Here is a 12262-nt window from a genome sequence, read left to right on the forward strand (position 1 = left end):
ACGAGATTCTCTCACGCTCCTCTCCAGAACCATTGCTGTCGTTCACCTCACTTCTAGACATATGGCCAATGCTGAGTCCTGTGCTTTAAGCTTTACAGAAGTCTCACATTCTTTTTTGTCCCCGGTCCCAGTGACTATTCATTGGAGCTGACACCACACACCAAGTGAGCCGTTCTCTGCTGTACAAAGGTGGCATTCTTGTCATGCATCAAGATACCCATTAACTGTAATTTTCGTCTCCCCAGCACTGCAAAGCCCCTGAACACTATGTTTAGCTCCTCGGTCTCTTAATGAGGTTTCTCAGCAGGCGCTGGGCTTCTGCTGAGAAGATGAGGTACTGTCAAATGCCTTGAGCTGTGTAGAACCTCCAATTCCTACTTCATCAATCTCCTTTTCCTTCTCCCTTGGTCCTCACAGTTCCAGCTACCTTGAGGGCTCTGAACTTTGATTTTTGTCTATCTTCACAGGGATGCGGGGGTGTGCCAATTGCTCTGTCTTAGGCTAAAACTCAAGCTGAGGTCTGTAACCCTCACCCCATCAGTCACACAGACAATGCCTGGTGGGTGAAATCATTGGAGGCTTCTGGTCGTAATGAGATTTGTATTTCCAAGATTCTATCCGCAGTGACCTTCCTTCAAAAACAGCATTTTAACATTGACTTTGGTGGTACGTCTTTGCGTGTTTGCCTGTACGGATGTATATGTGTATGCCTATGTGTGGATATAAATAAATATATCTTACATGTGTTCTTGATCTCTGTGGAAGCTAGAAAAGGACTTCAGATCCCTTAGAACTAGAGTTGCAGATGGTGGTGAGCCACCACCATACGGGAACGGAAACAGGGTCCTCTGCAAGAGCAGTAAGAGCTCTTAAGCACCGAGCTATCTTTCCAGCCCCCCAATTATATATAATATAATACAATATATACATTAAATCTATATGTTTAATACTTTAGCTTATTCATTGAGAATTCCAGACATGTGTGCAATGCATTTTGATCACACTTCTGTCCCCAGTTCTTCCCAGGATCATCACTACATGTGTCTGGCATATGCTTACAATAAACCCATTGAACCCAATTAGTGCTGCCTACATGCACATGGATGGGAAGTCATCCCCTGGTTACTATGGGCAACCTATGAGGGGCCACAACCTTGAGGAGAATTGATCCTCCATTCCCAGCAGTCATCAACTATCAGGAGCTCTTCTGCTCAGGGTGGAACCTCAGGATGCCCTCCCCACTCCGCAGCTTCTGCGACCCCCTGAGTGCAGCAGCCCTATCATGTCCAGACACACTGCTTCGTAGCTCTCCTCCCCAACCTCTGGCTTCACACGAAGTGTCCACCCTCTCTTCTGTGTAGTTCCCTGAATGTTTTGTGGGAGGGGAGGTGACACAGATGACCCTATAGGACTGAGTGCCCCAAGTGTCTTCCCAGATTAGGATAACTACAAACTCTGCAATAAGACCAGGATAAAAGTTTATCTTTTGTAGTCTGGGTTATGAGTATTTTCTGTCACATACAACTCTACTCTTTGAGGCTTATATTAGGAGCCTATGATCTTTGATCTAATTCTGTGTCAGCTCAGCACAATTCTTCTCAAACAATGTGGATGAAAAACAGTTCTCTGGTTGGTGCCTCAACCACCTGTTCATTCCGCCACGGCTCCTGCATTAACAGCTCTGGGGAATGGCTATGCTTTCCTGGTTTCCTTGAGTTGAAGATCAATATCTGCTCTTAACAGATATGAAGAGATAATGAAGTCCCACAGAAGGAATTAAAACCAGAAAGGAGCGCTGAAATCAAGGTGACGACCCCTGAGTCAGCTTTCCCAGAAGAAGCGATGGCAGGGTAGATCTGCCACCAAATTAGCAGAAGCCTTGAACTCACTAAGATTCCAAGTGGCATCTCCACTCTTCCTGCCTTGAAAGGGCCACCGCTTGCGATGGCTGTGATCTTCTCAAAGGACTTGGTAGTTTGCTTCTTCATTACACATTACCTCTCAACATGGATGACAGAAAAAGAGAAACAAATCGGGTCTGTGGCTGTGATATTGAAACCCTTTTTGGATGCAGGTTGCTCTAAAATCCCTTGCTCCAAGGAGCCTCCCTCACCTGCCTGGAGGCTTTGAGGGAGAGACCCCTCCTGCAGAAACTGGCTTGTTGATGTCAACACAGCAACTGTTGCATTTATTATTGTCTTTGACAAATTTTTGACATTTACTATTTTCTTTCTCCTAATCTTGACCTTGAGACTTCTACACAGCGATTGGATTTACAGGAATGCATCAACTTGTCTCCATGGCAACTGCACCAGCAAATCAGAGAAAGGACAAAGGTTGCAGTATCCATTTGTTTATGGTCTATTTTTCCATCTGCACTAGGGTGTTACTGCTGGGTTAGATAAGCTGAAACAACCCATTGTGGAGTGGTCCTCTGTGCCTTCTTCACTGTGGGCTACTTACCAATAGTCCTCTCCCTATAGGCTGTATGAAGAGACCTCAGTTACCCCCATACCTCACCAGTTCTACACCCTACGGTGAAAAATTTCTCCTGATTCTGAAACTCTGAGCCAGGTTGTTAGAATATCAAAACAAATTGGATGGAAACTTGTAGAAAATATAGTTTCCTTACAATGCCAAATGAATTGTTCTGAAGGTTTTCTCTGACGGTCACAGGGAAATTGACATTACCTACATAGTGGGCACAAAGTGCATACAGATGGAAGAACCCCAAATTTAGCAAGCGTATTGTCAACTGAAAGAGCACTCACAGAATTTTTAAAGCATTTCTGTGCTTTTTCTATTTTATAAAAGAGGAATATGGATCTATTAAGTGTTTTTAAAAAATATCGAGATGGGGTGGAGGTGGGTGGGTGAAGACATAGATCAGTGATTAAGAGCACAGGCTGCTGTTTGTCCAAGACCCAGACTGCCTGTTCCTCTAGTCTGGGGTGGTGTAATTCTCTCTACTGGCCTCTCTGGGTACTGCATGCATGAGCTGCACAGAACTACTTGCAGCCTATACACACACACGCACGCACACACACACACACACACACACGCACACACACACACACACACACACACACACACACACACACAAAAATTTCAAGATAAATTGAATCTGAAGAGTGAACATGAACTGACTGTGGGCTTCCCATTCATTCAGGACAAGGCTCATACTGTTATCATGACTGTTACGATGCTAGTGGTGACCTACATTGTTACTTATAAGTCATTCTCTAAACCTAAGCAGTAAGAAGTGTGACGCAGATTCAGTGTTCACTGCAGTGTTCCTGAGTACCTGCTCCTTGTTTGGTGTGACATCCACATCTATTCAGAACTTAACTGTACCCATGTGCCTGCCACCTGCACCCCGCACACTCTGTCCTCATTGCCAGCTCCCCCCGACAGACCGCGGTTAATACAATGGCACATCCGTCAGAGAAACAGATGAGCTCGGATGATGAAAGGGATGGAAATTGGAGTCATAATGAGCTACTGTATCATAAATGAACATAAATTACATTGTCAGTCTATTTACAACTTCACATGGCAATGAGCCTTGCAATTATGTCCATTTAATTATTGCATTCAGAGGATTTTTTCAATAAAGATTTCTCACTGTGGCCAAACAGCCCATTTAGAAGCTCCTTTGCTACATGGTATTCAAAGCTAGACTGTGAAAGACTCCATCATTGCAGAATACAGAACGGAACTTGGGGCTGAATGTCTAAAACCCAGAGGCCTCCTGAAAAACTGAATGTTCAAGCATTGAAGAATATAGCCTTTTTATTGTGGTTATAGAAATACCGAACTGATTTTAAGGATCACGGTGGTCTTGTCACCTTATTAGTGAGAAAAGCAAAGCAGATTTCTTTTAAAAAAAATCTACAAGAGCTGTGTCTGGTGGTCCTATAATCTTGGTTATTCAGTAGTGGGAGGCAGAAAGACCACAAGTTCTTGGTCTGTTTGGACTATGGGGCAAGTTTGGGGGTAATCTAGGCAATTCAGCAAGACCCTGTCTTCCAAACAAAATCAGAAAGAGAGCTGGGGATACAGCTCAGTGATAGATATCTGGCCCAGTGTGTATAAGGCTTCTGGCGTTTTGTTCAAAAAGTGTCAGAAAGAAAAAAAAATTAGTAGAAGCTTAAAAAAAATTCTTCTGAGGCTAGCAAGATGACTCAGTGAGTAAAGGTGTTTCAGGCCAAGCATGAAGACTTGAGTTTGATCCTTGGGACCCGCAGGGTGGGAGGAAAGAGCTGACTCCTGCAAGTTGTCCTTTGACCTCCACGCACACACACTGAGGCACATGCATGCGTGCACAGAAAACAAATTAATATAGTAAGAAAAATCCCACATGCTTTACCAAAATGAATTGTGTGTGGAGAAGTTCTTGGGAGCCTATGATCTTGCAACTTGAGTTAAAAATATAAGAAGAGGGGATAATAGGGTATATGTGATATGAGAGAACAGTGGAAGAGTGTGGGAGGGTTTAAAGGGGGCGGGAAAGTGGTGAGAAGAGGGGTAGGAGGTAAGTTATCCAAAAACTAAGGATGTGTGAAGAAGCGTCATGAAACCCCACTGTGGAGGATTGGGAAGAAAAAAAGGCCCCAAAGGAAGTGGCTATACACACTCTGTTAGGGGTGTGGCCTTGCTGGAGGAAGTGTGTCACTATGGAGGCAGACTTTGAGGTCTCATATATGTTCAAACTATGCCCAGTGTCTCAGTTCACTCCCTGCTGCCGTTGGATCAAGCGGTAAGGACTCTCACTCAGCTCCAGCACCAAGCCTGCCTGCCTGCTGCTTTGCTTCCTGCCCTGATGGTAATGGACTGAACCTCTGAACTGCAAGTAAGCCACCCCAATTAAATGTTTTCCTGTAAGAGGTGCCATGGTCATGGTGTCTCTTCACAGCAACAGAAAACCTAACTAAGACGGCCACTAACTGCTTTCTTGAGTGGACTGAAGCTTGCCCCACAGGAGGGAATCCGGGTCTGGCACTAAAACGTCTTCAAAACCTATGGCTAGGAAAGTCATGCTGATAATGATTTTGTAAATATTCTTGCTGCCAAACTGCCTTCCACATAGTTACACACACACACACACACGCACACACACACACACACACACACAGAGAGAGAGAGAGAGAGAGAGAGAGAGAGAGAGAGAGAATGGAGAACAAGAAGCGGCAGTTGTGCAATGCAGTCTTCTGCACATGATGAGGCTGTGGCACAACATGAACAACACACAGCAGCTGTGATCCCTGGCACACGACTAATGTAGTTAAAACATATCAGCACAGATGGGAGGGGGCTCCTGAGGGAACAGCCCTAGCTGAGTTGCTATTGGCAACTGGTGGCTCCTGGGAAAGTGCAAGGTTGCTTCCCTTAAGAGTGCAGTCACTGACAAGTTCTCCAATTGTCCCAGGGGATGACATCCCACCCATGAGCACGTGAGCTGCACTAATTGGACTAACTGGGTTACATAAATAAACACATAGCTAGATAAAAGGAGAGCATGAAGTTATGATGGGGGGCTTGGAGGGTAAATGGTGGGAAAAATAAGGGGTGGGAATAACCAAGATACATTATACACATACATGAAAAATTCAAGAAAAATCTTTTTAAAAAGTCCTTCAAGTTTTGTAAAAAGAACAGATGACATTTTTCAATTAAAGAAGTATTTGCTAAAAATGCAAGTACACTTTAAACATGTCTGTAGCACTGTAACCACGTCATCCTTATTAAATAAGGTTGAACATACCGCCTTAACGCCATCAGCTATGCTGCCAGTTTGAGTTGTTCTCCAACCTCTAACTCACCAGCTGTAGATGCTGCACCTGTCCTTCCATCGATGAGGAGGGCTGCCCTTCAGTCCAGTTTCCACATGCATCGCTGTTGTCCTAACCACGGTGTTCATTTCTTCATGGTGGAGCTGGGTTCTCTGTGGGAGTTGAGCTCAACAGCCCAATCATCAAGACAAAATGAGACTCAGCTTGGTTCAGAAACTGAATTGTGTTCCCCGCCCCAGTGAAAAGTTCCATAGTTGAATTGAGAAAAATGAATTTGGATTTTAAATGAATAAGAGAGAGCATTAAACTTCAGACTGTGGTGGGGGTAGAGTGTCATGGGAAACTTATCATTGAGGCAAGAGGCAGACCTTAGCATTTTCGGGGTTGGCAGTGCTCTTACAATGCTGGACCTGTTCTGCCTCTAACTATACCCCAGAGGCTTCTCAGCTAAGCCTTTAATCTTGAAGCAGCTACCATAAACCAATTTAGGATGTTTCTAAATGTTAGTTGCACTTGGGAACATCCAGAAAATAACAAGTATAGGGAGACATGAGCTCAGTCTCTGTCTATGGAGTGAATTCATATATCTGTGGTACTGGTGAATCTTCCTAAATCCCTGCATTGATTCACGTTGAATCAACAGGAAAAGTCAGCATGTAGTAGTTATGGTGTCCCAGACACACAATGCCAGAGTTTGGGAGGCAGAGGCAGAAGGATCAGGAGTTGAAGGCCACCCTTAACCACATGTCAAGCTCAAGACCACCCTGAGTTACAGGGCAGCCTCTTTCAAAGCACACAGTAACAACATCATTACACAAAGCTATCTCAAAAGGTTCTCCATATTCTTTAGCTATTTTTGGACATTAAGAGTTTCCAGAGAACCAAGAAGGAAGCTCTGGAAAAGAAACAAGATTCCTGCACATGACTGTGTTGTTTGTTGTTTGTTTTGTTCTTATACCTGGGCTCATTCTCTAACCCAGATTGACTGTAACTCCCATTAATCCTCCTGCCTCATCTGAATAGTGGGGTTATGTGTGTGAGCCACTTCACATGGCCTTACAGCTACACCAAAGGGCAAGTGTCCAAACTGTATCAAATGTACAGCAATTAAACTGAAGCAGTAAAATCAGCTCCAATCGCCCAGTATGATTCTAGCCCTTAATCCTGGAAACATTCTGAGAAATTGATCTTCTGTTTTGTCCATAGAAATTTTGTGACCATTTCATTAGATCCTGTCATGGATTTTAATTAGTTCTCACATCCTTAAGTGTTATCCAACTCATGGTTCCTACTCTTTTCTTCAGTGTGAGCATCTTCTGTATGAACTACATTGATCAGTGAACAGACAGACAAGAGCCAAAGTGAAGCGATTGTGTTGTCCAAGTCTGTGGTTTTCTCCAGAGGGGTAGCCTCTCGTCTTCTGTGTCCAGCAACACTTACCAAGTGCAAACTTATGCCATGAGCAAAGTCCCAAGGAGATGTGAAATATGACCAGCCAGTTACAGCAGCAAAAGAAGAAAGACCACGTGAGGCATTACAAACATATAGCATTCTGGTTTCAGAGAGTTGGAATATCACAAGAAGATAATACAGTCGGGTATTAGCTAAATATTTATACAACAAAGACTTTCTTTCATATTATTTTTGCAAAGTATTCAGTTGCATAAAATACACACTTGTGGATACAAATCTGTATTACAAAATCTTCCAAACACAATAATTGTGGCTGATTGGAAAATGAGAGCTATGGTTAGACAATTTAAAAAAGAGTAATATAAGAACAGCCCTTATATTTAGCAAGAAACAAATAACAGCAAAAGAATTAGAAAGTAGAAAGAGACCCTGCCTCGGAATTGGTTTGGGTCTTTGGAATGTGAATTCTTGAGAAGGAAATCTTAGTGGGCATCAGTTACCAAAATTCAGACATTTCCATAGTTTCTGGACTTGGTGCTCACAAATAGACACAGAACCATGATAGCTGTCTCACAGAATCTTGACTTGAGTAACCAAAACCTCAGACTCACCAACAGCTTGAGTTTTATTTGTACTTTGTACATACAATGCAGGAGGCACATCTCTGATGCCATGTAGCGGATGTAGTATAGTAACAATCAGATATACTTTCTTATCAAAAGCATTTGACAAGGATAATAATTTGGATGAGAAATGTCCCCAACAGGCTCAAATGTCTTAACACTTGATCCCCAGCAGGTGGCACTGTGTGTGTGTGGAGGTTATAGAATCTTTAGGAGGTGGAACTTTGCTGGAGGAAGTGTTGGGAGTTGGGGGATGGAATCTGAGGGTTTGCTCTCTCTCTTCTGTGCTTGCATTTGAAGATGTGCGTTCTGGGCTTCTGCTTGCAGTTCACCATGCCTTTTCATTGGGATTGTCTCATTACCTTCCAAACAAACCTTTTTGCATAAATTGCACAGATTTTTTTTTGACCAAGAAAAATCAGTTCAAAAGAAGGTGTTCGCTTTTTAAGAACATCACTACAAAGCATGCCAAATTCATTATGATGATTTTTAATATTGAATATCATCCAGAAAGCAGTCATAACTTGATTAAGGCAGAGATTTTTCAAAAGACTCTTCCAGGAACAAAGTAGAAACCATTGACCGTTCTTGAGAAACAAGACTTTAACAAAGACAGTTCAGAGGGTTAAAGTTCTCACTGAGGAAATGTGAATAATGAAGATGAACCTTCACCCAGTTCTATTCATCTGAAGGCTATTCTTTACTTCTTTTGCTCTTTAACCTGACAAAATAAAGGTGGTTTAAAGCCAGGTAAGCAAGGCCATTTCAAATCAAATTGGAAATCACTCTTACTTACAAAGCCTTTATGCCCTTTAAGATGGAATTTGTAAAATAAGTTAGGACATGCAATAAAATTCCAGCTGTTCTTCCTTTGTCTTCTCTTGAGATCATGCAGGGATATTTCTCATTCATCAAGTAGAAAATGAACCAAGTCTACTGACCAAGAAGTCTTCAGTTTATTAAAAAGTTATTCAGAGCTGGTGAGACTACTTAAAAAGGGTACCTGATACCAACTCTGATGACTTGAGTTCAAGACCCAGGGCCACATGGGAGAAGGAGAGAACCGACTGCTGCAGACTGTCCTCTGTACTCCATATGTGTGCAGTGCATATGCAAGCACAATGCGAGCTTTAAAAATTATTCAAAGAAGACAAATATAAAAATTGGAAGATAATGTTGCCTCATTTTTTTCTCTATGTGTCACTTTATACTTTGTCCAATCGATATCCATCTACTAATCTAGGCATGTCTGATATTTGTATCTAATCTGTAGATAGATACAAATATAGACTATGAATTAATAGGTGTGGTATATCCATCCACATCTGACTTCTAATAGCAATTTCTAATCTATTATTCTAGCTAGTCTTTAGAGACACTCAATTAGATTAGATATCTGATAATAAGATACATAGCCCAGCAGATATTTGATATACGTTAAGATGCAATTCGTACAAATACATAAACCAGCAATTTGTCTGAACAGATTGTTTATTTAAAAACAACATTTCACATGCTGCTCACTTTTATGTGTGATTGCACATACCTGAAAAGGTCAGGGTTACTTTTAATTTTGATTCTTTTTCTATCTTAAGTTTGGGGAGAGGGATCTGTTGACGTGCATAATGGAAACAGGGCACGTCTGTTAAAATTGCTCCGCAAAACAAATTTGAAATTCAGTGGGCTAAAAGAATGGCATTCATTTTTATTATGTGAGCATTCTGTCTGAGTTGGAATAGGAGGGTCTGGGCCAGGCCTGCTGTACCCATTAAACGACAGATAAATGGCTGTTCATTGCCTGCTGACTGATGCCACCCAAAGATCCCAAGCACACAGAAGCTGATGCTGGCACTGACAGCATATTTCTATGTAGCCACTTGACTCCCTCTGAGTACAACAGCTGCATCCAAAGCGCAAGAGTCTCCAGGTAACAATGCAGAAGGTGCATCAACTCCTTTGTGCTACAACTGACGGTTTGACAGTCCAGCGTCTAGCACATCCTAATCACTCAGATAACTGTAGAAGAGCACCCTGTTCCAAAGATGAAGGAAAAAAACAACCCAAAATACATGCTACAATTTTAAGAAAAGAAATATAACCACATGATTCTCCATTTTAATTACACCCATCATTTTCAGAGTCCATACTTCCCACACCAATCACAGATGCTCGCTGTCTTACCTGCACTATGTCATCTGTCTGCGCTGATGGTCATTGGTGGTGGATCCAATTGTCACCCCCATTTCACAGATAAGGAGAGTGAAGCCTGGGGGACTAGTTGATCTGATCCCTGTCCTGTGTGTCTGATAGAAAGTAGAGCTGACAGTGACACTAGACACAGCACATCAGGGGTGACTCCATTCAGGTCAAACTAAAGACAAAAGGCAGGTTTCTATTTTTTCTTCTTTTTTGGTTGTTTGAGAGTTGCACACCTGCATATAACGTGTTTCAATCAAACCCATTGCTCCTCCCCTCCCTTCTAGCTCCTCCCAAATGTCCCATCACTTTCCCCTCCCAACTTTGCATAATATTTTTTTTAGTCCAGTGAGTCCACTTAGTGCTGCCTGTATGAGCATGGATGTAGAGCCATCTACTGGAACTTGGGTAGCCTCTCGGGGACGGTATCCCTGAAGGAAACCAACTGTCCTTTCCCCAGGACCCATCAGCTGCCAGTAGCTCCTCAGCTGGGGGTGGGACTTTGTGCCCACCTCCTCTCTCCATTCTGGGATTTCGTAAGGCTGAAGTTTGTACAGGTTTTGTGCACGGTGTCACAACTTCCGTGAGTTTATATGTGCAGCTGCCCGACTGTATCTGGAAGACAATGTTTCCTTGTATCTTTCACATTTTTTCCGAACCCCTCTCTTTTTTGCAAAATGCTTTCAGATCTGCTGCTATATTATTCAAGGAAAGACCATTGAAACTGTGTGCTGAGAGTTCATGCCCTCATTTCCCATTGGACTTTTGTCCTGACTCAAGCAATAAACCCTGGACTGAGAAAAGCAGCACATTCATTGACTCTGTGACCACCAAGTCTTCTCCTTCCAGGTACAGAATAGGTTGGTTTTTCAGGTGCTAAAGTTCAGATGTCTGTAATGAGAGCACATTCTTCTATGCCACATGCCTCTGTGCCCTGAATCCCAAGGATGTGAAGATTGTAAGGTCAGTTTGCACAGTGCTGAGGGACAGGAGAGGACAATTGCTTCCAATACTCAGGTCACCTGAGGAAGAGCAACCTTTGTATTAATCATGAATGGCTTAAATTTCTGTTTGCTAAGCTTTGACTTTTGGGACCTTGCTTCTCAGAAAGGGACAGCTCTCCAAGGACAGCTAATTGCTAAAAACATCAAAGGAATGTACATCTTCCATAGACAGACTAATACCTTCACCACATCGTCACCAACTCCTCCTTGAGGGGGCTCTCACATTGCACTTTGCCTCTGTCCTCCTTGTCACCCTATGGTCAGTTGTCAGAAAACTGAGAACAGCCTCAACACTAAAAAGCCCACTGAAACTGTTTAACTAGTTCATGATAATCCTGTAAATGCTATCACAGATGTAATCCATCTCCCAAACTACTGTCAACCTTTCCTCCAGCTGCCTCTGATGGACACAGGCTCTGCCCACAGGGACTCTGTGTGTGCTGTCTCCACTCCTGACAACCAAGAGTCACAAACTCAGTTCAGTGGTAGCTGGACTTCTCTCTATATGCTGAAGCAGGGAAGATGGCTGCAGTTTAACCTCCAGTAGACTACATAAAAATAAAGTTAGGTGTGGTAATCTGCCTTGTAATCCCAGGGCTGAGGAGGATGAAATAAGAGACTCTCTGGGGCTTGCCAGTCAGCCTATCCCTAACAGGTGACATCATGGATACTGAGAGATCCTGTCTCAAGAAACAAGGTCTCCAGTGCCTGAGGTTGTCCTCCACATGCACCCACGTGCGTGAGCACTTGTGTGTGCATGCATGTGCACACATAGAGACTGACACATACTCACACACACACAGATATAGACACAGATAGACACATACAGAGAGAAAGAGAGATGGACACAGACACATAGAGAAAGAAACAGCGATACAGACAGACACATACAGAGACAGAAACACACAGAAAAAAAAAAGAGAGAGACAGACAGACACACACTCACTACTCGGAATAGAAACCTCAAATTGGTTTAAAACTATAGAATTGGTTACTAATCATCACTAATTATCGATGATAGGAAATCATATTACCAAGTACTGAACAGGGGAGCCATTTTACATCTTAAAGGTGAGGATCAATGTGTCTCCTTTGCATTTTGTTCTGAAGACTGGACATCGCGGTGTGACACACTGCTCTACTTTTTTTTTTTTACCAGCCCTGGTACCAAAATTGATGAGCCGCAAGACATCAGTCTACAGGGTCTCCAGTCCAGCACCATTTGGGGAGATTC

Source organism: Myodes glareolus, chromosome 2, assembly GCF_982192425.1.
Source record: "Myodes glareolus chromosome 2, mMyoGla1.1, whole genome shotgun sequence".
NCBI classification, from domain to species: domain Eukaryota; kingdom Metazoa; phylum Chordata; class Mammalia; order Rodentia; family Cricetidae; genus Myodes; species Myodes glareolus.